Genomic DNA, 26,544 nt, shown 5'->3' on the forward strand with positions numbered 1-26,544 from the left:
TCAGATTTATTCTTACATGTGGGAGAACTCTTTACCATTATACATGTGGGAGAAATTGGATTACTTGTCTGGATAAGATGGAAAGAAAAAGGGAGCCCTGGTTTGCTGTATGTTGGATGACTGCTGACAGGTTATTGCTTCACCCCACAGAATTTGGGTGAGGGTTTTCAACCTACTTCAGTTGCTTAGGAAGTGTGACTAGGGCACTCATGATCACTATCAACAGACCTTTAGAATAATAAACGCATGATTTTTGCAGGCAAATAAACAAACCAAACTGACTCCCTCAAAGTCAATATAACAACTTGCTAGCCTTTGCACGCCTCAAAACCTCCACAGGTAACTTTGGAAAGAGAATACAACCTCCTCAAGCACTACAAAACTCCTCCACTAATGCAGAGGCTGTGTGGGAAATACATGCTTTATCCCCTTGTTTGGTTTCACTTATGCACCTTTAGATTCAGAGAATCACAGAATGTTAGGGGCAGGAAGAGACCTCGAAGGATCATCCAGTCCAACCCCTCTGCCAAAGCAGGGTCACCTAGGGCAGGTCACACAGGAACACATCCAGGCAAGTTTTGAAACTCACTGGAGAAGGAGACTCCACAACCTCTCTGGGCAGCTTGCTCCAGGATTTCAACATCCTCACAGTGAAAAAGTTTCTCCTCATGCTGAGGTGGAACTTCCAGTGTTCCAGCTTGTACTGATTATTCCTTGTCCTATCGCAGGTCACCACCATCCTGACACTAACCCTTCAGATATTTATAGATACTGATCAGATCCCCTCTCAGCCTTCTCTTCTGCAGACTAAACAGCCCCAGGGCTCTTAGTCCCCAGATGTTCAAGTCCCCAAATCATCTTCATAGCCTCTGTTGGACTCTTTTCAGGGGATCCCTGCCTCCCTAATAATCTTTTCATAAAACACAGTCTTGGTCTTCTTAAAAATGACATTAGAGCTACTAATGAATTACTTATTCCTCTACATGAAAGCACTGTTGGCTTCTAATTGCTGTGAGCTGGGGTTTGATTGTTGGTCTATTTTGGGTTTGGTGATTTATTCTGGTTTCCCCACCTACCCCCCCAATAGTCATTGTGGGGAAACACAAATTGTTTAGGAGTTGATGATGAGAGAAGGGATTCTGCCTCTCGACTCTGCTCTGCTGAGATTCTGCCTCAAATACTGAACCCAGTTCTGGTGTTCCCAGAATAAGAAGGATCACAGGATGGTAGTGGTTGGAAGGGACCTCTAGAGAAGGACACAGAGCTGTTCGAGTGAATCCAGAGGAGGGCACAAAGATGATTCAAGGGCCAGACCACCTCTGCTATGAGGATAGGCTGAGGGAGCTGGGGGTGTTCAGCCTGGAGAAGAGAAGACTCAGGGGATACCTTAGAGCTGCCTTACAATACCTGAAGGGATCTACAGGAAGGCTGCAGAGGGACTTTTCATCAGGGTATCTAGAAGCAGGACAAAGTGGCATGGTGTGAAGCTGAGGGAGAACAGGGCTAGAGTGGAGCTGAGGAAGAATCTTCAGTGTGAGGGTGGTGAGACTCTGGAAGAGAGAGTGGTTGTAGATGTCTCCTCCCTGGAGGTGTTCCAGGCCAGAGGGCAGGAGACCTTAAGGAAGCTGTTGAGAGGCATCCCTGCCCACGGCAGGGAGGTTGGAGCAGATGATCTCTAGGGTCCCTTCCAACCTTAGCCATTCTATGATTCCTAAAGATGCTAAACAGAAATGGATTTCAAGCTCAGTAGGGAGACTGATATAAAATAACAGTGGGAATGGTGTGCCATGCACTTTTACTTGACCAAGCATGCCCATTTCATCAAGAGTTGACTCAAAAAGCTTACTTATGCAAATAGTCCACTCACAATACCAGCTGATTCCAGCAGGTGCTCATATTTAATGTTTACTTATACCTACAGATATGGAGAATTTAATTCTACAAAATTAATGGTTAGAAACCCACTTTATTTATGTGAGCATCCATAGCTCTTTGATATATCAGCACAGAGTCCAAATTCCAGAGTAAATTCTGCACATCTCAGTGAGCATCACTTTTTCTTCAATATATTAGCACAGCTTTTATGTGTTCCAGTCCAAATTCCAGAGTAAATTCTGCATATCTCAGACAGCACTGGAATCATAATTACCAGGGCAGGATAAAGGGGTGGGGGAAGAGGCAAACCCCAACCCAAACAGCAATGAAATAACATATCGGGTGGGTGTTAATAATAATATTTTTTTTTTTTAATCTGGACTAATTATTCTACTGAATGCACTGCAGTGTAATACTCTGATTCACAGCTGCAGTGATAATGACTAGAGAAAGAGGAAACTACTAAAGACACAGCCTCTCTTTAGCTGAATGCTCCCAATAATCCCCACTATTTCTCTCTCTTTTTTCTAATGCCTGCATGTTTTATGAATAATAATCCACTCATTACAAGCTACTATAAATATTTTGCTTCAGCCACAGAAGTAGGCATCAATAAACTATACATTCTAGAAGCTTTTCTGCTAAGCCTTAATGTATCAAGGTAGATCACAGAACTATCAGGGTTGGAAGGGACCTCAAGGATCATCTAGTTCCAACCCCTCTGCCATGGGCAGGGACACATTCCACTAGGTCAGGTTGCCCAAAGCCACATCCAGCCTAGCTTGCAACACATCCAGGGATGTTTTCACTGGGAAACTACAGGAACCATTCTTTTTTTGGTTCAAAGAACTTCATGCATAACTTAACAGTTTTGGCAGTTGCCTGAACTCATACTGAATCTGCCTCATTAAATTCCCTCCCCCAGTTGGTTAATATTCCTGTAGCTTACCTGGTCTTGACCCAGCTAAACTGGAAATGTTACACCTGAGCACTACTGGTGGCACCATGTGCCTCTCCCTTCATTCCAGCTATTACAATCACAGGTGGGTATAATTCAAGGTACTTAGGAATTGAGGACAAGCTATAAAACCCACTGAATCTTAAAAGCTATTTTAACCTATTGGAAACTACTTTCTGTTCAGCTTCACAGATCTCACATCTAGCTCTTATTTTGATGATTCAAGCAAGGCCAGAGACTTTTAACAGCCTCTGCAACAACCTGAAGCTCATGTCAGTACTTCTTCCTGGCAAAATAAACTTTTAGCAACATCTTTTTTTTTTCTTTTCTTTTTCTACTTTTTTTCCTTTTTCTTTTATTGTGCAGTTGTTGAAGAGGGTTCAGGAGAGCCACAAAGGTGATCAGAGGGCTGGAGCACATTGCTTGTGAGGACAGGCTGAGGGAGTTTGGACTGTTTATCCTGGAGAAGAGAAAGATTTGCAGAGACTTTAGAGCAGCCTTTCAGTACCTGAAGAGGGCTACAGGAATGCTGGAGAGGGACTGTTTACAAGGGCTTGTAGAGATAGGATGAGAAGGAGTTAAGCTTGAGGAAAGCAGATTGAGACTGGAGATTAGGAAGAAATTCTTGACACTGAAGGTGGAACAGGTTGCCCAGGGAGACTGTGGATGCCCCATCCCTGGAGGTATTTAAGGCCAGGTTGGATGAGACCTTGAATAACCTGGGCTAGTGGGAGGTGTCCCTGCCCATGGCAGGGGAATTGGAACTGGATGAATTTCAAGGTCCCTTCCAACTCAAGCTATTCTATGTTTCTATGAAGTTCAACACCAAAACCCTTGGTCAACTATGTCTTCAGATTTCACCACGTTTCTTCTTTTTTGGTTCACACATTGCAGAGTTCGTTGTCTTAGCCCATTTGTAAACCAATTTTCAATGTTCCCTGGTAGCTTGGTACCAGCTGGGCAAGCTCCTCAAAAGGAATTGGGAAGGACACAGCAGCACTAGTGGGTTAGAACTGTTTTATGCAGCTGTATTTCAGTAACAAACTAGCTTACAATTGTTTGTATGCTTGGCAAAAATCAACATGAAATAATATTGACATGCAAATTGCACTGTGGGGTTTCTGCTGTTACCAGTCTGCAGCTTTGTCAGAAAAATAGTTGGGGTCCAAAAATGATAGCACTGCCACTCTAAAAAGAAGAAAACAAGGAGAGCTCCTCTTGACTTACCCTTTCCATTCCATGGGAATCTTACTGACTGTTCTGGGAGCATAATTAACCAAGCTATTTTTTGACTGCTTCACTTCACATGTTCCTCTTTCCCTCCCATGTCAACAGCATCCTCTCAAGACCCTCACAGCCTCTCAAAACATTTTTTTTTTCCTCTTCCTCCCATTATCTTTTTAAGTCCTGCCAGTCAACAAAGGACAGCACGTCTTCCTTAAGTTGGACTTACACAAGCTGGCCTACATGTTCAGGTGCTGATGGACCATTCAGCTACTGCCAAAGAGAATGGGCAATATCTGAGTTTTCTTCACCTTTCTTCCAGTGAAAGATTAAAAGATCCCCCCCCTCCACTACTGAGCTGCTGATTTACACCCAAAGAAAAGAAATATTTAGAAAGAAAAAAAAAGTGTGGGGGAAAAAAAAGAATGAAAAAAAAAATTAAAAGGCAAGAATTTAGTACTTTTGATCACAGGCTAACAGGATGTTAGGGGTTGGAAGGGAGCTCTGGAGGTCTTGAAGTCCAACCCCACTGCCAGAGCAGGACCATAGACTCCAGCACACATCACACAGGAATGCATCCAGATGGGTACTGAAAGTCTCCAGAGCAGGAAACTCCACAATCTCTCTGGGGAGCCTGTTCCAGTGATCTGTTACCCTCACAGTGAAGAAGTTCCTCCTCGTGTTGAGGTGGAACTTCCTGTGCTGTAGTTTATATCCATTGCCTCTTGTCCTATCACAGGGTGCAAGTGAACAGAGCCTGTCCCCTCCCTCTTGACACCCAGTCCTCAGATATTTATAAATATTTACTCTCAGTCCTCTCTCAGTCTTGTCTTCCCCACACTAAATAGCCCCAGGGCTCTCAGCCTCTCCTCTACCTTAGGCTTCTACTAAATTTGTTCAAACAAGGTTTAAATGCTGTTGAAGGAAAACAGAACTGCTCAACTGCTGCACATGATGATTACAGAAACCTGTTTTCTTTGGAAATAAAACTCTTTTACTTGAAAATTAAAAGCCTCAAACAGTCATAATGCACCTTTTGAAGTACCCCAATGACAAAGGGCTGCTTCTGGACAAGATACTCCCAGCCCACCCCCACCTCAAACAAGACCTGTCCCAGCCCATGGCAAGGGTGTTGGAACTAGACTATCTTTAAGGTCTCTTACAACCCAAACCATTCTGTAGCTCTATGAACCTTACTGCTAGAGGCATAAGCAAACACTCCACTGTTCCATCTTTTTCCTCTATTATCCAGGTAGAAGTGTATTTTAGCTTGGCCAAGGGAGAACTGTCATGGTTATCAAGATGCATTGTGCTGGTCATCTCCTGCCTAGCCCGACATCTTGCCCAAGGCTCAGAACTAAGAGACAAATACATAAGCACAGGCTTAGTTCCAGAAATTAAAGTAATAATAAAACAACTAAAAAGGATAGAAGTTACCACCCCAGAGACATTTAAATGAATTAAAAAACTGTTACATTACTGCCTTTATCTGGAGAGGATTTCTGCTTGGGGAGGATCTTATCAATCAAGCTATAAATCAAGCAAAACAATAACCCTTCTGACATTTCACATTAAGATGTGGGGGCAGAACAGTCCTCCTGTGCTTTAATTTCTGACATACAACGGTAACAGCTTAAAAATAATTTCTGTTCTGTGTCAGACTACAAGATTCTACATACACACAGGTGAAAACGGGCAGTGCAGGGCTTCAATCTCTGATCCTCAATAAAATAAAAACCAAACCCAAACTAAAAACACACACAAGAAACCTCAAACAAATAAAAACAAAATAAAAACCAAACAAAACCAAAACAACGAAAACAACAAACAAAAAGACAAAACGACCAAAACCAAACCAACCAACACAAACAAACAAAAAAAACCCAAGAGAAACCCCAACAAAACCCAAACCCAATCAACTAAGCAAATAAAAACCAAAAAAGCCATATCCAAAACCCCAAAGATCATCTGAGGTTTACACATGGCCTGAGTGAATTCAGTGTGAGTGCTGAAAACTTAGAAGACAAAGCTATGCCCTTACTTTGCAAGAACAAATCTTAGTTTAGGGTGGGTAAGTGAGGAAAACCATATCTATAGAATTGCTTGGGTTGGAAAAGCAACCTTCAAGATCATACAGTCCAATCATTCTTTAACCCCACCACGTCTGATGGGAAACCATGTCCCTCAGCACCACAGCTCTGCAGCTTTGAAACACCTCCAGAGATGGGGATTCAACCACCTCCCTGAGCAGCCTGTGTTCAACTTCTTTCAGGGAACAAGTTTCTACTAATCTCCAACCAGAACCTCTCCTGGTACAACTTGAGGCCATTTCTTCTCATCCTATCACTTGTTACCAAGGAGAAGAGACCAACTTTCACCTGGCTACAACCTCCTCTCAGGGACACGTAGAGAGCAATGAAGTCTCCACTCAGCCTCTTCTTCTCCAGACTAAACCCTGCTAGTTCCCCCAGCTGCTCCTCACCAGCCCTGTTCTCTAGGCCCTTCACCAGCTTGATTGCCCTTCTCTGGACCCATCCCAGCACCTCAAAATCCTTCTTGGAGTGAGGGCCCCAAAATATGTAAGTGTAAGATTAAATCAGTTTCCTACTTATGACCCCACTGGAACAGCTGCTCTGAAACCACACAACAGCAGTAAAGGACAAAAATTCCTCCCTAGTAATATCCAAATAAATTTTTTCCCCTAGCAGTAATAATGTCTTCTTTTAAAGTTCTGCAAGTTTTATTCTCATTAAAAGTGCCTTTTAAAAACTCTTGCTCAAGATCAGCAGCATTTCCAGCATATCTAGAAAAAAAAAAATGCAAGCTTGTAACACCTTGACCATTAAAATGCTGCTAAATTTACCATGGAACATTTCAAAAGTCTAAGAAAACTTGGCAAAAGGAGCCACTTTTTTTTAATTAACTCAGGGAAAAAAAGTTTCCCTGGATTCTCCAGGTAGCTCACCCAAGGAAGGGAATTTAGAATCCTAAAATTGTCAGGGTTAGAAGGGACCTCAAGGATCATCAAGTTCCAAACCCCCTCCCATGGGCAAGAATGCCTCACACTAGATCAGGTTGCTCAGAGCCACATCCAGCCCGGCCTTAAAAACATCCAGGAATGGGGCTTCTATCATCTTTCTGGGCAACCTGCTTCACAACAGCATTTGACAAGAGGCCTTTTGGCAAAAGCATCTCTTCCTTTGGAAGAGTCTAGGCCCTTGACAGCTGAGTCTCACTAGAAGATGTAACTGCGGCAGGGACTTGGATTTGAGAGGAGCAGAATCCCCTCTGTTGAAGATCAGAGTGTTTAGGTCTCCACAAAAGAACACATACTCCAAGCTTTCCCAAAAGCAAATCTCCTTTTTGCCCTCCAACAATGTTGCAGAGGACCTCTGAACAGTACGTGGGTACCACATTTGCCACTATTAACAACAAATGAGAGCAACCTAAATCTTTACTTCTTGGAAGCCCTACCTTGTGCCCATGGCTATTTTAAAATAACCAGTAGATGTTAAGAACGGGGGGAAAAAAACAGTTCTGGGGAAGGAATCTGGAGGGAAGTTAATTCAGAGCTCTGTCTTTGGAGGCATAGCCCAAATGACTGGCTCATTTATTTTTTTAATGTTATTTCTAGTTTCTGAATAAGACTTTACTCCCTTATTCCAAATAGCCTTTAACAGATAAAATGAATTAATTAATCCCTTCCCATGGCAGGGAGGGTGCAGGAGAAGATCTCAGGGGTTCCTTCCAACTTAAGACATTCTATGATTCTCTTTCTCCTCACAATATTCTTACACCTCTTTATGACTGATCCTGCAGGGGAATCTCTTGGTGAGCTCATCAACATAGCAGATATTTAGTCTTCATTAAAACCTTGGGAAAACTCAATAAAAACAATATTTTATGAATAGGGCTTTGCAGAGGTTTGATGACAAACACAGTAGGAATATAATCATGAGAGATATAGTACCTGAAGGATAAAATAATAGAGAGAGACTGAGCCTTCACAAAAATAAGCAAATAATCATGAATGTTAATATAAAAATGTCACAGAGGGGAACAATCGGTAGCTACCTCTTTAAAAGCTAAGTCTCAAGTATGTAAAATTTAAGGGGGGCAAAGCAAAACAAACTCCAGCAGACTTAACTTCCAAATAGAACACAGCAGGAAGGGCATTTTCTTTCTGTGTTCTGGACCACAGTGTAGCTCACATTCAGCATCCTCCCTGCAGACATGAAGGAAACCATACTGCTTATGTGGACACTGAAAGATTCTGAGTTTATTTGCTCCGTTCACAGCCTGTGTGATGCCTACAGCAGCACTGCCTTGTGTTAGGCGCCCCAGAGCTGGACACAGCACTGCAGGTGAGGTCTCAGCAGAGCAGAGTGGCAGAATCCCCTCTCTCCATCTCTGGCCACACTGCTTTTGATGCAGCCCAGGCTGCCATTGGCCTTCTGGGCTGCAAGTGCCCATTGCTGGCTCCTGTCCAGCTTCTCATCCACCAGCACCCCCAAGTCCTTTTCTGCAGGGCCGCTCTCAATCTCATCCTCTCCCAGCCTTCATTGATGCTGAGAATTTCCCCAACCCAGGTGCAGGACCTTGCACTTTGCCTTACTGAACCTCATGAGATTCTCCTCAGCCCACCTCTGCAGCCTGTCCAAGTCCCTTGGGATGACACCCATCCCATCCTTGAGACTTATCAACTGCACCACTCAGCTGGGTATCATTTCTATATATCCCTTGATCTACCAACAGCCTCTTTCTAAGTCCAGAAACTGGTGGTGGCAGGGGGGAGCAACAAACAAAAGCAGAGGGGCACATAGCCCTAGTTAGTAACTCGCCACCAACTACGTCAGTCATTTTGTTCATTCTGATATGCTGGAATTCAATGTTAGGTTTGCTTGTTGTTTTTTTTTTTTTTTTTCCCCTAACCAACACTCAGCAAAACCCCACAAAAATATCAACCAGGCTCACATAGAATCACAGAATTGTTTCAGTTGTAAAAGACCTCCAAGATCATCAAGTCCAACCATCAACCCACCACAAACCTGGCCCTTGGTTAACCTCTGTTTCACACTTTTGTCATACACAGCTATCTCAGTTTCTCTTATAGAACCATAGAATTACCTTGTTGGAAAAGGCCTCAAAGATCACCAAATCCAACCATAAACCAAACACCACCATGGCCATTAAACTGTGTCCCTAAGTACTGCATCCACACATTTCTTAAACAACTCCAGGGACGGTGACTCCACCACTTCCCTGATCCAATGCTTGCCTGCTCTTGCACATGTTTGTATCACCTGCAAGAAACCCACTGATAAGATGAGGTTTCAAAGTTGATGTGTTTTTTCACATTCACATCTACTGACTTCCCCTTCTAAACCAAAAAGGAAGAAGGAAATACATGGACTACAGACTGCCATCTCATGTTAATAAAGAAACACAGATTCATGAAACGGTTCAGCTTGAAAGGGACCTTCAAGCTCATCCAGTTCCAACCCCCTGCCATGGGAAGGGACACCTTCCACTAGCCCAGGTTGCTCAAGGCCTCATCCAGCCTGGCCTTGAACACCTCCAGGGATCTACGACCTCCATGGGCAACCTGTTCCAGTATCTTACCACCCTTACATCATCCACTGTTCAGATCCTTCTGTCTGGCTAATGACTATTTTTTGAGAATTTCTCTCCAGAAGGTCAGTTTACTTTGTGTCACTACAGAAGTAGTGACACAAAATATAATGAGGTCGGGAGCCCTCAATATATGAAGGGCATGGACCTGATGGAGCAGGTCCAGAAGAGGACTGTGAAAACAATCAGGGGGTTGGAGCACCTCTGCTATGAGGACAGGATGAGAGAGCTGGGAGTGTTCAGCCTGAAGAAGAGGAGGCTCCGGAGAGACCTAATAGCAACCTTCCAGTACCTGAAGAGGAATTCAAAAAGCATGGAGAGAGACTGTTTCCAAAGGCCTGTAGTTATAGGATGAGGGGCAATGGCTTCAAACTAGAGAACAGCAGATTTAGATTGGATGTTAAGAACAAGTTCTGCACCATGAGGATAGTGGAACACTGGAACAGGTTGCTCAGGGAGGTCGTTGAGGCCCCATCCCTGGAGATATTCAAGATGAGGCTGGACAGGGCTCTGGGCAGCCTGATCTAGTTGAGGATGTCCCTGCTGACTGTGCAGGAGGTTGGACTGGATGACCTTTGGAGGTCCCTTCCAACCCAGACCATTCTGTGATTCTAACACATTTCTCTGTAGAGATGCAGGAGGAGTAACACTTGTGTAGGAGACATCACTGTGTACTAGGTGCACTAAATGGAAATTCCTTCCCCATTGAGAACTTCATAACTAGGGTAATGAAATTTTTATCAGGTCGTAACACAGAAGATTAGAAGACTGGTAGCACATTACTCTAAAAATCAAATCTGATTAATGTTTAATTGTAGCAATGTGCAGAGGTATTAATTAGGTGTACTTTCTGTGACTCATAAATAGCTACTAAAGCAAAAGCAAGAATAATTTGAAGAGGGACATAAAGAGAATGCTATACTTGACTGGTAAATGATAATTAAACTGAATGGACCTTGTGAAAATAATAGAAATTGGCACCCAATATCATAATTTTTAGATATAATGTAGTTATAATAAATTTCAAGCAATCAAGCCTGACACCTCTTCCTCAGGTTATTTTTTGGGGTTTTTTTGCTGCAGAAGCCACAGGTGTAGATTTAAAATTCATTTATGCTTTTCAGTGAGAATCACACAGCAGATGGTAAAAGTTGTGAATTACAGAATCACAGAATTCTCAGGGTTGGAAGGGATCTCAAAGGTCATCTGGTTCCAACCCCCCTGACATGGGCAGGGACACCTCACACTACAGCAGGTTGCTCAGAGCCACATCCAGCCTAGCCTTAAAAACTTCCAGGGATGAGGCTTCCACCACCTCCCTGGGCAACCTGTGCCAGTCTCTCACCACCCTCATGGGGAAGAACTTCTTCCTAACATCTAATCTGAATCTCCCCTCCTCTAGCTTGGATACATCCCTCCCAGTCCTATCACTCCCTGACGCCCTAAAAATTCTCTCCCCAGCTTTCTTGTAGCCCCCTTCAGATACCTGAAGGACACAATAAGGTCTCCTTAGAGCCTTCTCTTCTCCAAATTGAACCATCCCAACTCTCTCAGCCTGTCGTCCTGGGAGAGGTGCTCTAGCCCTCTCATCATCCTTGTGGCCCTTCTCTGGACTTGTTCCAGCATGATCCACTTACTTTAGCTGAAACATTCAATGCACAGAATCACAGAATTAACCAGCTTGGAAGACGCCTCCAAGATCATCAAGTCCAACCTATCACCCAACCCCAACTAATCAACTAGACAATGGTACTAAGTGACCCATTCACAGTCTTGTCTTAAACACCTCCAGGGACATCAACCCCACCACCCCCCTGGGCAGCCCACTCCAATGGGCAGTCACTCTTTCTGTGAAGAACTTCTTTCTAACAGGCTCCATTTCGAAGAGAATCTCAGCTCAGGCTCTTTAGTTGTAACCCCTACTTGTTTATTTTCTACCACACAGAGGATGTGAAGCAAGAAAAAAATGACCAAACTGTTTTACATGAAAAGTGATGAGAGTTTTCTCCCTTTAGGCTCATCCCATCACAAATATCCCCTTAATTGCAAGGTGGTCAATAGAAACCAAACCAAACAACTTCACTCTCTATCTAATTTTAGAGCCTTAAAATACATAAAGCAGGAATTCATTATGACCAGGAAGTAAAAAAAAAAAAAAAAAAAAAAAAAAAAAGGGGGGGAGGACAGTTGCAGCTGGATTTTAAAAGCTTATTTATTCTTAAACCATTAAAAACCCTTTCAAAAGTATCTTCTATCTTCCATGTATGCATTAATGCTTCCAACGTATTAATTTTCAGTTAGAATCATAAATCCTCTCAGAAGTTTTATCACAAGTGATGGATATGGAAAATCATTACCCTGCCTGTGTTTTCCTGGGGTGTTAATAAATCAAGCAAATACCTCAGGTGGCTCAAATTAGTAATAAAAAAAGCAGAGACCTCTTTTACAGCTAGGGAAATATCCCACTACAACATAAAGCAGAATGTTTCACCCAATTGCTCTGTCTGTTCCATCACTACGGTGCTTCATCATCATCTCCCTTGTTCAATTATTCAGTTGTGCTAAGGAGATGTAATAAATGCAGTGGTATTAAAGGATTCAGAAAAAGATTGAGGCCTTTGGAAACACACACTGGGTTCTGGGAAGTGCAACTGTGTCATGTTTCACTTGAAGAAGCGGTGCACAGTGATGTCGCTCTTGGAAACTGTTGCTAATTTGGCACAACTCTGGCAGTGCTCTGCAAGTTCCTTGCCTCACACACACACACACACAGAATCAATAAGGTTGGAAGAGACCTCAAGGGTCATCAAAGTCCTCCTGCACTTACAAACAATTCCAGAAACAACAGGCAGGGATTCTTTTTTTAATCAATGTTAACAAGACAGAAAGGAAATCTCCATCCTGAATTCTGGCTGAACTTCCCAAAGGAAGTCATTGCTAAATTGATTCTGGATTTAGCACCAACAAGCAATAACACTCAGGACTGTAATGAACATATTAAAACTAGGACCATTTTGTAATCAATATATAGACGTTGTTGTTTGTTTTGGTTTGTCTTCCCCCCCCCCCCCCCCCCAAGACTGCCTATAAACCAATTTATTTCACAAATATTCAGAAAAAAAAAAAAAAAAGGGAAGAAAGTTTTGAAAACTCTCCTTCCCAGTGTAGTGACCTGCTAGAGAGCAGCCCTGTTGAGAAGGATCTGGGAATCCTGGTGGACAAGAAGTTATCCACGGGACAGCAATGTGCCCTTGTGGCCAAGAAGGCCAATGGGATCCTGAGGTGCATGAAGAAGAGTGTGCCCAGCAGATGGAGGGAGGTTCTCCTCCCCCTCTGCTCTGCCCTGGTGAGACCTCACCTGGAATATGGCATCCAGTTCTGGACTCCTCAATTCAAGAGGAACAGGGATCTACTGCAGAGAGTCCAACACAGGGCTACAAGGATGATGAAGGTACTGAAGCACTGCCTTATGAAGAAAAGCTGAGACCTGGGGCTGGTTAGTGTGGAGAGAGTGTGTGAGAGGGGATCTAACAAATGTCTATAAATATCTAAGGGCTGGATATCAGGAAGGAAAGGACAGGGACAGCCTCTGCTCACTTGTGCCCTGTGATAGGACAAGGGACAATGGAAGTCAACTACAGCACAGGAGTTTTCACCCCAACATGAGGAGGAACTTCATCACTGTGAAGGTCACAGAGCATTGGAACAGGCTCCCCAGAGAGGCTGGGGAGTCTCCTATCTCTGAAGACTTTTAACACCTGTCTGGAAGAGTTTCTGTGAGACCTTCAGTAGATTCTATGGTCCTGGTCTGGCAGGGGAGGGGGATGGACTTGATCTCCAGAGGTCCCTTCCAACCCCTAACATCCTGTGATCCTGGACAGCACTAAAAATAAATATTTAATAAGTATTTTAAAATAAATATTTAATAAATAAATAAACCTTTTAGAAACACAAAAAGATTCAATCACCAAAGCAAGACAGAAGTTGATAATAAAAATCCTCCAGCTAAGTTGGGGGAGTCTGGAGCAGGTCCCACTGTACTAGGTGGAAAGAAGATTTTAATGCAGGTTTGTCTCAGTCCCACCGAAGTCAGCACCAACTGGTTTGGGGTGCAGAGGAAGGAGTCCTTTTTGCCTTCAGTTGTACACTGTACCCCAATCCCCAAACATTTCCACATTCCGGTTACCATTGAGAAATGAGACTGGAAAGCCACCAATTTCTGACTCACACAGCACTACTACCTAGAGCAGATCACCTCTTTCTCTTCCTCCATCCAGTTCCTTGCAGTGAAAAGAAACACACAGTTACTAAACGGGGAGTCCTTGACCTACAAGGGTTAAGTTTTAACCTATATTTTAACCTATATATGAAGTTTGAAAACCCTTAGAGATTTTCCCAAGATGGGTGCATGTGTTCAAAGTGGAGGAACACCCCCAAATACTAGCATCATGCCTGGAACATTTATCATAAAAGAGCCAGCCAAGCAGGAGCAGCAGAGCCTACTAACCCCCCAAAAACGAGCCTTAGCACTCAAAGCAGTGTTATTACCTTCCCAACAGGACCAAAAGAATGAGTACCAATTTATCCCTTCATACCATAATTTAGCAGCCCTCAAAACCCCTCAAAACCAGTCAGGTCCAAGGGGAAGTTCAGCAGGGTAGGATGGAGGGAGGGTTCCACCACCTTCTCCACCTCCTGAAGTGCTTCCATGAATATACTTTGCTTTCTCTACACCCTCCAACTCACCACAGGGAAGTCATTTGCTTGTGATTAGGAACTCTCTTGCAAGCTAACACGTGAAAAATAATGAAACAGAGAAGAAAAAAAAATACTCCAAGTCAGTAAGCAGCATAGGCTGATTTGGGAATAAATCAGATGCAAAAAACAATCCTGACTAGAGTCTCCAAAACAAAAGAAAAAAAGAAAACAGTAACAATGCAAATAAAGTTTCTTCTAATCACTTTATGAGTAGTACATGTGTGGGAGAACATGATTCATGCAAGACTGCTTCCCTGTCTTGATTTTGAACATGAGCATAGCTTACAGGAAAAAAAAAAAAATCCACAGCCTGAATCTCAGAAGAATTTCTAGGGAGAAGGAGGAGGACTACAGGGAACCAATTAGGTGTTGGCAAACCCAAACTGTTTGTGAGTGGTGCCTCTAAGGGTCAAAAGTAATAAACCTGCCATGCACTAGGATTCCTGATATTGCACCTGTGTCAGGGGAGAGTGAAGATTAATATCATAATTACAAATGTTGAACAATATCTCTGTGCTGAGACAGATAAAGTGACAGTCCTGACACTGCCACAGCAAGGACTGTGTTCATGGTTTGGCTTCTAAGTCAATGAGAGGACACAGATTATCAGCCTAGAAGACACCTAATATTGGGGCAATAATGCAAAGCCATCACCTGCCTTTGCAGCTGAAGAACTGTAAAGTAGCTGACAAAGCTACGTGACACAGCTTGGGGAAAAGGCAGCTCAAAAGTGGGATTAAAGGATGGGGTGACACAAGCAGGGGAGGTTTTCCCTCCTTGGCACAGAGGGAAATCACCACAGAAGAGCTCAGGTTGGAAATGACCTCAGAGGTATCTGGCTCCAATCCCTCTCTCGCCAGCAGGGACAACTCTCAAGACTCAGCTGCTCAAGGCCTCATCCACTTGGCCTTGAACACCCCCGGGGAGGAAGCATCCACAACGACTCTGAGCAACCTGTTCCAGAGTCTAACCACCCCTGTAGTGAAGAACTTCTTCCTAAACTCCAGTCTGACCCTGCTTTCCCTCAGCTTAAAGGGAGATGCAGGACTCGGCACTTTGACTCGTTGAACCTCACGCAGTTGGCACTGGCCCACTCCTCAAGCCTGTCAAGGTCCTCTTGGGTGGCATCACTTCCCTCAAGTGAGTCTACAGCACTTCATAGCTTGGTGTCACCAATGCATGCTCTAATGCACATGGCTGAGAGCAGAAAAAGAGCAATGCTACTGACTCACATCTAAGCAGACCACCATCTGCTGTGACTGCAAAGTGACAATCCAAAACTCAAGCCAGCTTAGCTTGGACCACGTCCTTTCAGACGCAGCATGGCTGGTGCTCATGGCAATACCCTGCCTCTGCTCTAGAGGCAGCCTCACAACACAGTCTGCTGACAAAGGCAGGGACAGAAGATGAAGATTTATCCCACAGACCAATGCTAAAAAGATAAAAATCTTTTACATGCTTTAAGTGCATTCAGCATTTATGATATGAGCCCAAAACTGCGATAACAAATAACTGGAGGACATATTTTTAATCAATATTTTGTGAAAATCATTAGAAAACCTCATCAGAAGTAGTCGCTTCTATTTAGCAATGTTTAGGAAGCAGACGTTCTCTTCTCAAAATGAAAGAGGGAAGCTTATCTCCTGTTATTTCTGAGTGGTTATTATCTGCATGCACTATTGCAACATGAAAACATAACAACAGAGCTGTGCAGCTCTCACTGCAGCACTCAGCTGGCCAAAACAGCTCAAACCCCTGAAAAATAAATTCACCCCAGTTGCACATGAACCTTGCAGTAGAATCCATGAGTTCTGCTCAGTAATCTGTTTAGCTGGTTCAGGTTATTTTGGATTTACATCAGGACATTTCAGATTACTTCACTCCTCCCACGCAGCAAGCAAAGCAAATGCTTGCTAACATTTGAGAGGTGGGTGAGGAGGCAAAATCAGTTACATCACCACCACCTTTCCCACGAGCTGAAGAGGAGGCACATGCCAACAGTCAGTGGAGAACACACCAACCAGGCCTTCACTTGGCCAGAGAGCAATTCTCAGTCATATGGATCCAAATTTCTTCCTTGCACATAGCAGCAGAGCAACTGGCTCTCGTTAAACAACAGGGGATGTTGAAATGCCAAAGGGAGAGCAGGTTCAGGCTGCTGCTGCACAGAACCTGAAGAGTTCACTGATGACACCAAGACCAACAGATACTAAATGAAAACGCTTAGCAGCAACTTACTGTCTCCCTTTTCTGTGTCTTCAGGAATAAAAACAGAACTTCACTCTCCCAAGGGAACCAATGAGTTCACTTACATTGCACAGTTTGAAGACTCAGCTTGACAGGATGCTGGGCCAGCTCATTTCAGCTATACTATCACCTAAAAAGCTTGGAGCAGATGATCCCTGGAGTCCCTTCCAACCTGGCATTCTGTCTGATTCTGTGAATCTCCATGCTTACATCTAAGCATTCATCTTAAATCATCCCTCAACCTGAGCCTTCCAGTCAAAACCTGCACCATAAATGGGACTGTAGAGCTGATGAATCACACAATGTCAGAGGTTGGAAGGGATCTCTGAAGATCACCTGTAGTTCAACTCCCCCACCACAGCAGGTTCACCTACAGCAGGTTGCACAAGGCAGATGCCACAGAGGTTTCGAGAGTCTCCAGAGACTGAGACTCCACAACCTCTCAAGGCAGCCTGTTCCTGTACTCTGCCACTCTCAACATAAAGACGTTCCTCCTCATGTTTATATGGAACTTGCCATGTTCAAACTTGTGCCCTTTACCTCATGTCACCAGGCACCATGGAAAAAAGGCTGGCCCCATCCTCCTGACATCCATCTTTCAAGCATTTCAAAGATCTCCCCTCAGTCTCCTCCTCTCCAAGATGACAAGCCCCAGGTCCCTCAACCTTTCTTTCTAAGGCAGATGTTCTAGTCCCTAAGAAGACCTCCCTCCACCCATCACTCACTGGCACAAGTACATCTAACCTAACTGCAGCAAAAGCACACAGCAGAAGCCTCCATAGCATTCCCACCACACACAGGAACAGAGTCTGATGCTCAGAGCATAAACTGAGGGGCCTGCCTACACAGCCTGCTCCACTACTTAACCGCCACACAGAGCTGGAGGTTTTCAGTCAATACCTGACAGCAGCATTGCAAATTAAACCAACTACTTCTAACCTTAGCCTTATAAAGAAGTGAAGTGAGGCACAGTCCTGTTTATCACAGCCTAGACTTATTCCAAGTCACTTTGCACAGCTACTCCCTCTCTTTTCTAAACAAAACAAAACTCATTCTTTCAACCTTGTTTGAAGAGCTACATTAATTAATCTAAGGTACAGAGCAACTCTTCCCCCTCACCCCCCCCAGCTATCTATTTAGCTCACCTCAACTTTGCAAAGTTGAGCACTCCCACCAGGACACACTCCTTTAACTGAAGTCCCAACAGCACTGAACAAACTTCCTCACCCATGAGCACCAACACATGTGTTGTCAATTTATCTCAGACAGATGCCTGCCCCTAAAGCAAATTGCAATCAGCTGTAACTTCCCAATCTTTTCTGTACAACTGCTTCTTGGCCACAATTATTCCCCATTTCATAGCTGTGCATTTCCATTTTTTCCATCTTAGGTACAGAACTCGGCACTTTCCTTTGTGAAAATTCATCCTTCTGATTTCAGACTATTTCTCCACTTTATCAAGTGCATTTTGAATTTTAATCAGCTCTCCACAGTGCTTTCAACCCCTATCTCCCCTCCTCCCACACTAGCACAGCTTGGTGTCATCATGTACCACACTACAGCTGTGACAAGGACGATGGGTGGGGTTTTATTTTTGAGTTTGAATATGTGGTGAAAAGCAAGAAAGAAGAAAAGAAAATCAATGCCTTAGGAATGTCAGTTTAACGAGACAGCAAAATATTTGAAAAGTAGATTAGGAATACAAACCCAGAAGTCTTAAATGTCTTCCAAAGGAGCTGGGGGGATGACTGTGAGCAGCCCAGCATAAAAGGACTTGGGGGTGCTGGTGGATAAGAAGCTGGACAGGAGCCAGCAATGGGCACTTGCAGCCCAGTGGGCAAATGGCAGCCTGGGCTGCATCAACAGCAGTGTGGCCAGAGATGGAGAGAGAGGATTCTGCCCCTTTGCACTGGTGAGAATTCACCTGCAGTGCTTTGTCCAGCTTTGGGGCCCTCAACAGAAGACAGACGTGGACATGCTGGAGCAGGTCCAGAGGAGGGCCACCAAGATGATCTGAGGGCTGGAACACCTCTCTTATGAATAGGGGTTGAAAGAATTGGGGCTGTTCAGCCTCGAGAAGAGAAGGGCTGCAGGGACACCTTAGATATGCATTGCAATATCTGAAGGGGACCTACAGGAAGGCTGGGGAGGGACTGTTTAGGACCTGCAGTGAGAGGATGAGGGGCAATGGTTTGAAACTGGAGCAGGGCAGATTTGGGCTGGACGTCAGGAGGAAGTTCTGCACAATGAGAGTGGTGAAATACTGGGACAGGTTGCCCAGGGATGGTGTTGAGGCCCCATCCCTGGACATATGTGGCCCTAGACATCCTAATCTAATTGTAAGTGTCCTGCTGAGTGCAGGAGGGTTGGGCAAGATACTTTTGAGGGTCCCTTCCAACCCAATGCAATCTCAGCTGCACACAAGGCTGTGAGAAGTTTTTAGCCCCAGGGAAGGTGTTGCCCATTAGCCTAGCCCTCAGCAGCACCTATCTTTAACTCCCTACCCACATTAATAAGGAATAGGAAACATAACCAAGGGAGTTTCTGTGTTTATTTATGAACCAGGTACTATGGGACAGATCATTTAATTCTTGCAGCACTTCTGTCTTATTCCCATCTTTTATTATACATTTCCTGGAAAATGATAACCAAAGGGCATAGGCAAGGTTTCATTATCTGCTCTGTATATTATCCCATGATTTTTCAGAATAAAGTGCAGAGCCACCTTATTTTAGCCTCAGAGCATACACTCAGGTGTTTTTCCAGACAAGCAATTAGAAGATTGGAAAGCCTCACAAAATGCTCTTATGAATTGCTCCGTGGAGAGCAAATCTAGAAACACCAAACAACCACAGCATCATCCCACGGCACCGCTACAGCCCAGAGTTATTGCTTGCTGAGCAAAGAGAGTTGCAGATGTGTACACAAAATCTGGCAATTACAAAAAAAAAAAAAAAAAAAAATAGAAGTCGTCCCCAAGCATGAAGCCACCTCCAAAAAAAAAAAAAAAAAAAAAAAAACAACACACCACAAAACCCAAAAAACACCCAAAAAATAGCAACAAAAAATCCCCTAAACCAACAACCCAGCAGTGGCTATCCCACAAGCAACCTGTGCATGAAGATGCAGGCTACTTACTAAAATCCAGCCCTTTCCAGATCAAGTCATGACCAATTTGGCATTAAAATGTGCCTTATTTTAGTGGCTTGATTAGCAATTTCACAGTGCTTCCACTAAAAAGCCAAAACCCCACTCTTTGCCTTGAAAACAAGCAGTACAGAATCCCCCTTGCCTTTTTTTTTTTTTTCTTTTTTTTTTTCCTGTTTGCTGAATAGCAAATCAAAACACTCCAGAACCTCGGGATGTCAGGGAAGGCTCTCTGGGAAAGAAATAAACCAAAAGCAACTTGTAAAATGGGACTCCCTGCTGCTGCAGACCATGTGGTGAGCTGCATCTGTTCAGCTATTAAACAGAGTGGTGAGCCTGATACCAACAGCAGTGGCATTATCAAATCTGCTGAGTGGTTATTAAGGCTCTGTGGCATAATCTTTTCACTTTTTATTTTAATTGGGAGAAGTTACTGGAAAGTAGCTTCACGTATGATAATGCTCTTTGGGCTTGGCCCTAAATGAGAAGGCAATGTTGCATAATCCACAAGGAGTCTTAAAAACCCCATCTGCTATGGATAAGGGAGAGGCTGAGTACTTTTGCTCCAGGAACTAACTTTTGTTGTTCCCTGGAACTGATGAGGTCAGGGAGAAAAGGCCACACAAGGAATAATAAGGCTTTGGGTCTTTGATGGGGTTTCACAGCATGGGAGGGGTTGGAAGGGGCCTCTGAAGATCATCTAATCCAACTTTCCCATTAAAGCAGGTTCACCTAGAACAGGTTGCACAGGATGGATTCCAGAGTTTTGGAAGCCTCCAGAGAAGGAGACTCCACAACCTCTCTGGGCAGCTCATTCTGGTGATCCACTACCTTGAAAGTAAAGAACATGCTTCTCATGTTTAGGTGGAACTTCCTCTGCTCAATTTTGTGCCCACTACCTTTTTTTCCTGTCACTGGGCATCACTGAAAAAAAGACAGACCCCATCCTCCTGACTACCCAGCCTTCAAATATTCCTAACTATTACTAAGATCCCAGTTCACTCTTCTCTTCTTCAGGCTAGAAAGCCACAAGTCCCTCAGCCTCCCTTCACAAGACACATGCTCTAGTCCCCTAATCACCTTTGGACGCCTTTGCTGTACCCTTTGCAATGAGTTAGTGACAAAGATTAGTGTGGTCACTTCTACCCTCCAGTACCTCAGACTGAATCCAATGATTTCACCATAATTAGTCCCTCACTACACAATGGTGTAAATGCAAAGTCAGAAAGGCTCAAGATGATGAAACAGTCTAGAAAGGAAAAGAAAGAAAGAAAGAAAAAAGAAGGGAAAGGGAAAGGGAAAGGGAAAGGGAAAGGGAAAGGGAAAGGGAAAGGGAAAGGGAAAGGGAAAGGGAAAGGGAAAGGGAAAGGGAAAGGGAAAGGGAAAGGGAAAGGGAAAGGGAAAGGGAAAGGGAAAGGGAAAGGGAAAGGGAAAGAAGACCAAACTAGCATTACACATTAAAATTAATTTCTGCTTTGGTGATGACACTGAGGTATCATAGAGCAAAACCTGAATTAACTCATTAACTAATTATGAGTTCTAATTAAGGCAGTATCTTACAAAACCAGAACAGTATTAAGATGAGCTTTTCTTATTAGCACAAAGTGATTAACCATAATAGCAAAGTTTACTTAAATGCCTGAAACTAAGCAGCAAGCTCTGTAAGCATTGCCTCCACAACTTTCACCTTCCAGAATGAGTTTTCTGGCCTGATCCTGCTCATACTGATCCTGAGCACCCTCATACCGATCCTGATCTTGTAAATCATAGATTCATAGATTCACAGAATGGTTTGGGTTGGAAGGGACCTTTATGATCATCTAGTAGCAAACCCCCTGCCATGGGCAGGGACACCTCCCACCAGCACAGCTTGCTCGAGGCCTCATCCAGCCTGGCCTTGAACACCTCCAGGGAGGGGACATCCACAACCTCCCTGGGCAACCTGTTCCAGTGTCTCACCACCCTCACTGGAAAGAATTTCTTCCTCATTTCCAGTCTAAATCTTTTTAACATAAGAGCTGTTTTATGAAGAGGTCATGAGCCTCTTCAAGTTTATGTTAATTAAACACGCTTGCCCTCTTGCCTGCCTCTCCAAATTGGTCCACTTCAGTTCTTAAAAATGGACTAGGTTTGGTACTAGCATAGTATGACTCAGCCCCAAAACCCTTCTATTATTAATCTTTTTGCTACTTTTTTTGAAGTTCAATAAGGTCCAAGGAAAATTAAGTTCCATGTCTATGTTCTCAGGCTGGATTAAAAAATGCCATTCCTGTACAGTTTGCAACAGTAAAGCCTAAGGGAGTCTTGCCACCAAATTCAGTGACAGAGTTTTGGCTCTTCAGACAACAGATTAATTCCATTTGCAGTAGAAAGTTGAGATATGCAAGATCAGAAGGGATCTTGGAGCCCACAATCTGGTGTGCAGGATCATTTCATACAATGCCATGGCCACGTGGAAGTTTTTTCCGTATTGCTCTAAGATGCTTCTAATATATCTGAGGCCTCCAGAAGTGTTTTTAACACCTATTCACCCTCAGCCAGGCTCTCATCTTTGCTAGAAGAGTAGCTCAGAAGAGTCAGCAGTGTTGAGGGCTGGAGCAATTTGTGACAGACACATGGTCTTTTAGCTGAGACCTTAAGTCCCAGTGGTTATGCAATTTTCTCTCACCAAGGGGCTGGCAGGTGGTGGCTCCATCATGCTTTTGGGGAAGGAAGCTTTTACCCTCTCAAAAGCACGGAAGGATGCTCCTTTTGGAGCTGTTTGCTGGCTAGAGGAACAAGTGAGAATTTCTATCTGTCTTGAGACAGAGCAGGAAGATGAAAGGAGTTGCTTCCCTCAAGCATATTCCTAAGCTGGGGAACCAGGAAATCACAGCTGGGAGATGAGATTTCCATGCCAGCATCAGGATCTGTCCTTACAGCACTCTGTGATGATGGCAGCCAGAGCCAAACTGTTGAACTAAATCAGCTGTCCAAATGACACTCTTTTTTTTAACCCCCATACTGTAAGGTATCAAGCTGCTCTGTGCCAGAATTAACACCTTTCCCTAACCACCTCTCAGCAATTTGGCCTGTTTATGGCAAGGGTGAGATAAGAGGCAGTGCAGAGTAGCCATGATGAGACATTACATCATAAAATATATCATAAAATACCAGAAAATCCATTTTCAGAGCATTTTTTTTTAAATCTATGTCTCTGATAATAGAAAAGACTAACTTAATTGCATGTTTACAGGGCATGGCTTGACCATTTGAGTGATTTATTTATTTTCTGGCCTACCAACCTAGATCTTTAACCTGATCAGTAAGGTAAATGATTACTGCATTTAGCATAAATTCCCTAAATTAATTCACGGCTCCCATTCTAATTGAGTTAATGTTTATGTACTTTGAATTGCATTCTCACCTGCCTGTCTAGTCCCATAAATTATTCTTTTTTCTTGATTGCACTGCTTTTCATTATTCACACCCATAAGCAAGTCTGGAAACCCTTCTTTCACTGTCATGTTCTTGGTTTAAACACTAACACAATAGTCTGGCTGATGAGTTTTTTTATTTCCCAAGGGGAAGAACAATCACTTCCTATGGAATTTTCAATAAACATATACTAATGAGATAAAGAAAAAAAGATGTATATATGCACAATAAAGAAATCACAGAACCACAGAATGGTAGGGGTTGGAGAGACCCCAAGAGCTCATCCAGTCCAACCCCCCTGCCACAGCAGGATCACCTAGGGCAGGTCACACAGGAATGCATCCAGGCAGGTTTTGAAAGCCTCCAGAGAAAGAGACTCCAGAACATCTCTGGACAACCTGCTCCAGGCCTCCAGCACCCCCACCATAAAGAAGTGTCTCCTTGTGCTGAGATGGAACCTCCTGTGCTCTAGCTTGTACCAGTTGTTCCTCATCCTGTCACTGGGCACCACTGAAAAGAGCCTGGCACCTTCATCCTGACATTAATAGACATTGATCAAATCCCCTCTCAGCCTTCTCCTCTCCAGACTAAACAGCCCCAGGGCTCTCAGTCTTTCTTTACAGGAGAGGTGTTCAAGTCCCTTCATCACCTTTGTAGTTACCAATTGGACTCTCTCCAGCAGGTCTCTGTCTCTCTTGAGCTGGGGAGCCCAAAACTGGATGCAGCATTCCAGGTATGGTCTCACCAGGGCAAAGTAGAGGGGCAGGAGAACCTTCCTAGACCTGCTGGACACACTTTTCTTGATGCACCCCAAGATATCATTGGCCCTCTTAGCCACAAGGACACAGTACTCTCCCATGGAGAACTTGCTGCCCACTAGGATTCCAAGGTCCTTCTCCTTGGAGCTGGTTCCCAGCAGGATGACTTCTAATGTATTAGCAGAACTCTGGGTTAGATAACATCAAGCTTAAGGAATTCCCTTGTGCCTCAAGACAGGAGAATATCAACTATCACAGCTCTGATAAACAGAATGATCCAAAGTCTTTGCAGGACTCCACAGCAATCCCTGTCCCCCACTTAGCTGATATGATTGTCTGACTTTCAGAGGTGCTGACTACATTCAGCTTCCATTGACTTCAGCTCGTCCTGTGCATGCTCAGCACTTCTAAATTAGCAGAGGTCTGAAACCTAGTTCTTTATTTTATTTTTTTTTTATCCTTTCCTGGATGTGGACAACTGTTTTCAAAATTGATTAGTGTTTCACACACATAGAAGCCACCACTGGCCTTACCAAATTCTTGCATTGCACATAGGCAGATGGCAGTAAGGAATCCCATAGTCCAAAGATTATGATTAGAACAAACATTATTCTGGGAATACTATTTGTGGAGGCTTTTTTTGTTTGTTTTTTTTTTTTTTTTAAGATTATTAAATTCTTCCTGGGAAAATTAATTAGCTCCAATACAAACCACTAAAATCAAAGGTATTTTGACCATCAGTTTCACTGAAAGTACCTCCAGCTCTCTAGGCACAGCTCCAAATAGAGCTAAATCAATAAGAATCTTTCAATTGACTTTCCACGAAGCATTAAGGCCAAGAAAGGTGAAGTGTTCATAAAAGAAAAACAAATTCATTTGTCTTAAGACTCTGTTTTTTTTTTTTTTCTTTCCTCTGGTACACTCAGACACAGAAGTCCTTACTTGAGTTGTACTATTTCTGTTCACTCAAGGGAAGGTCATTTTACTTGCAGAAATTAAAACTACCCACACATTACATATATACAAAACAGAATCTAACAGAATCATAGAATGGCTTAGGTTGGAAGAGACCTCAGAGATCATCTACCCCAATCCCCCTTGCATGGGCAGGGACACCTCTCAACTAGATTCAGCTGTTCAAGGCCTCATCCAGCCTGACCATGGACACCTCTAGGGAGAAGGCACCCACAAACTCCCCAGGCAGCCTGTTCCAGAGTCTCACCACCCTCATAGTGAAGAACTTCTTCCTAAGACCCAGTCTAACCCTGCTCTCCCTCAGTTTCAAACCATTCCCCATGTCTCTAGATACCCTCATGAAAAGTCCCTCTGCAGGCTTCCTGCAGGATCCCTCCAGGTACTGGAAAGCAGCTCTAAGGTCCTCACAGAGTCTTCTCTTCTCCAGGCTGAACAATCCCAGCTCCCTCAGCCTGTCCTCATAGCAGAGGTGCTCAAACCATGATTCTATGACTCTGTGATTCTATGCATTTCTTCTTGAATTAGATCTTCCAGCAGAAAGTGCACAGGAGACCACTTCCATACCAGTGCAGTGCAACTGTCAAGCATCTGGGAGCAGTGTGGATGACACGTTATTTTTAAACATCTCGCCTATTAACAATGGTTATTTGGGGAGGTTAAATGATTACCCTAAATAAATGTGTTCCTAACCTAACACTGAAGCTGTGATTCAGATGATCAAGTAGCAATTTGCCAAATCAGAATTTCCTATGAGCTTGATTTCATTATTAGGTTTACATCATCTTTAAGTAAACAGAAAAATAAAGAGGGCAAGCACACACTGAAGTACCATAATCAAACTTGTAATTTCCTCTTCAATTTCTACAATGAGGAAGGTTAAGTGCAAGCTACCTTATAGCTCTCATTGGAAACATCCCAGAGAATCAACCTTCCCCAGCATGCTACTTGAGGACAATGATCTCAAATTTTTCAACTCCAAACAATAGTTCCAAACTTTCTTTGTCACCATTCTGTTGAGAAAAAACACTTCACAGAATCTACAAAAACTACAAGAAATAACATTCCTTAATGTAAGAAAAAAGAAAACACTACAAGAAGGGAGCGAAACTGTTGACCACAGTGAGTGGATCTGGTCTCAGGCTGCAAAGAAATGGGCAAATGCTGACTAGGGCCCTCATATCAGATGAGCTTTGGAAAGCAAATGCTTTAAATTCTCTTCACCAACATAACATTTGCTTTGAAAAATGTAGGCTCCCAGTTTGCCTAGCACTTGGGAGAAGTTGCTTTGTTCACATGTTTAAATGAAGACTGTACAATAGCAGCCATTTTGACCATGTGTTTCAATGCAAGAGAAGGGTTGAGACAACCTCTGAGTTTTATTTAAGGCCTGTTTTTCACTGTTTATTTACTCAAAACAGTAAATAAATTATATATATTAATAATAATAAAAAAAACCAAACCAAAAAATCACCTTGCTCCACAATACAAGAATGTCTTTACAGAAATGAGAAGCCTGGGGAGATTGAATACCATCATTCCCTCTAATTTCAAAAA

General features: G+C 43.4%; 1 protein-coding gene across 20 annotated transcripts in view; it reads right to left on the reverse strand.

Annotated features, from left to right (window-relative positions):
- Window positions 1-26,544, reverse strand: part of NRXN1 (neurexin 1) — a 767,737-nt gene that overhangs the window by 219,139 nt on the left and 522,054 nt on the right. The window lies entirely within an intron of this gene.

This window comes from Indicator indicator, chromosome 2 (genome assembly GCF_027791375.1).
Source record: "Indicator indicator isolate 239-I01 chromosome 2, UM_Iind_1.1, whole genome shotgun sequence".
NCBI lineage: Eukaryota > Metazoa > Chordata > Aves > Piciformes > Indicatoridae > Indicator > Indicator indicator.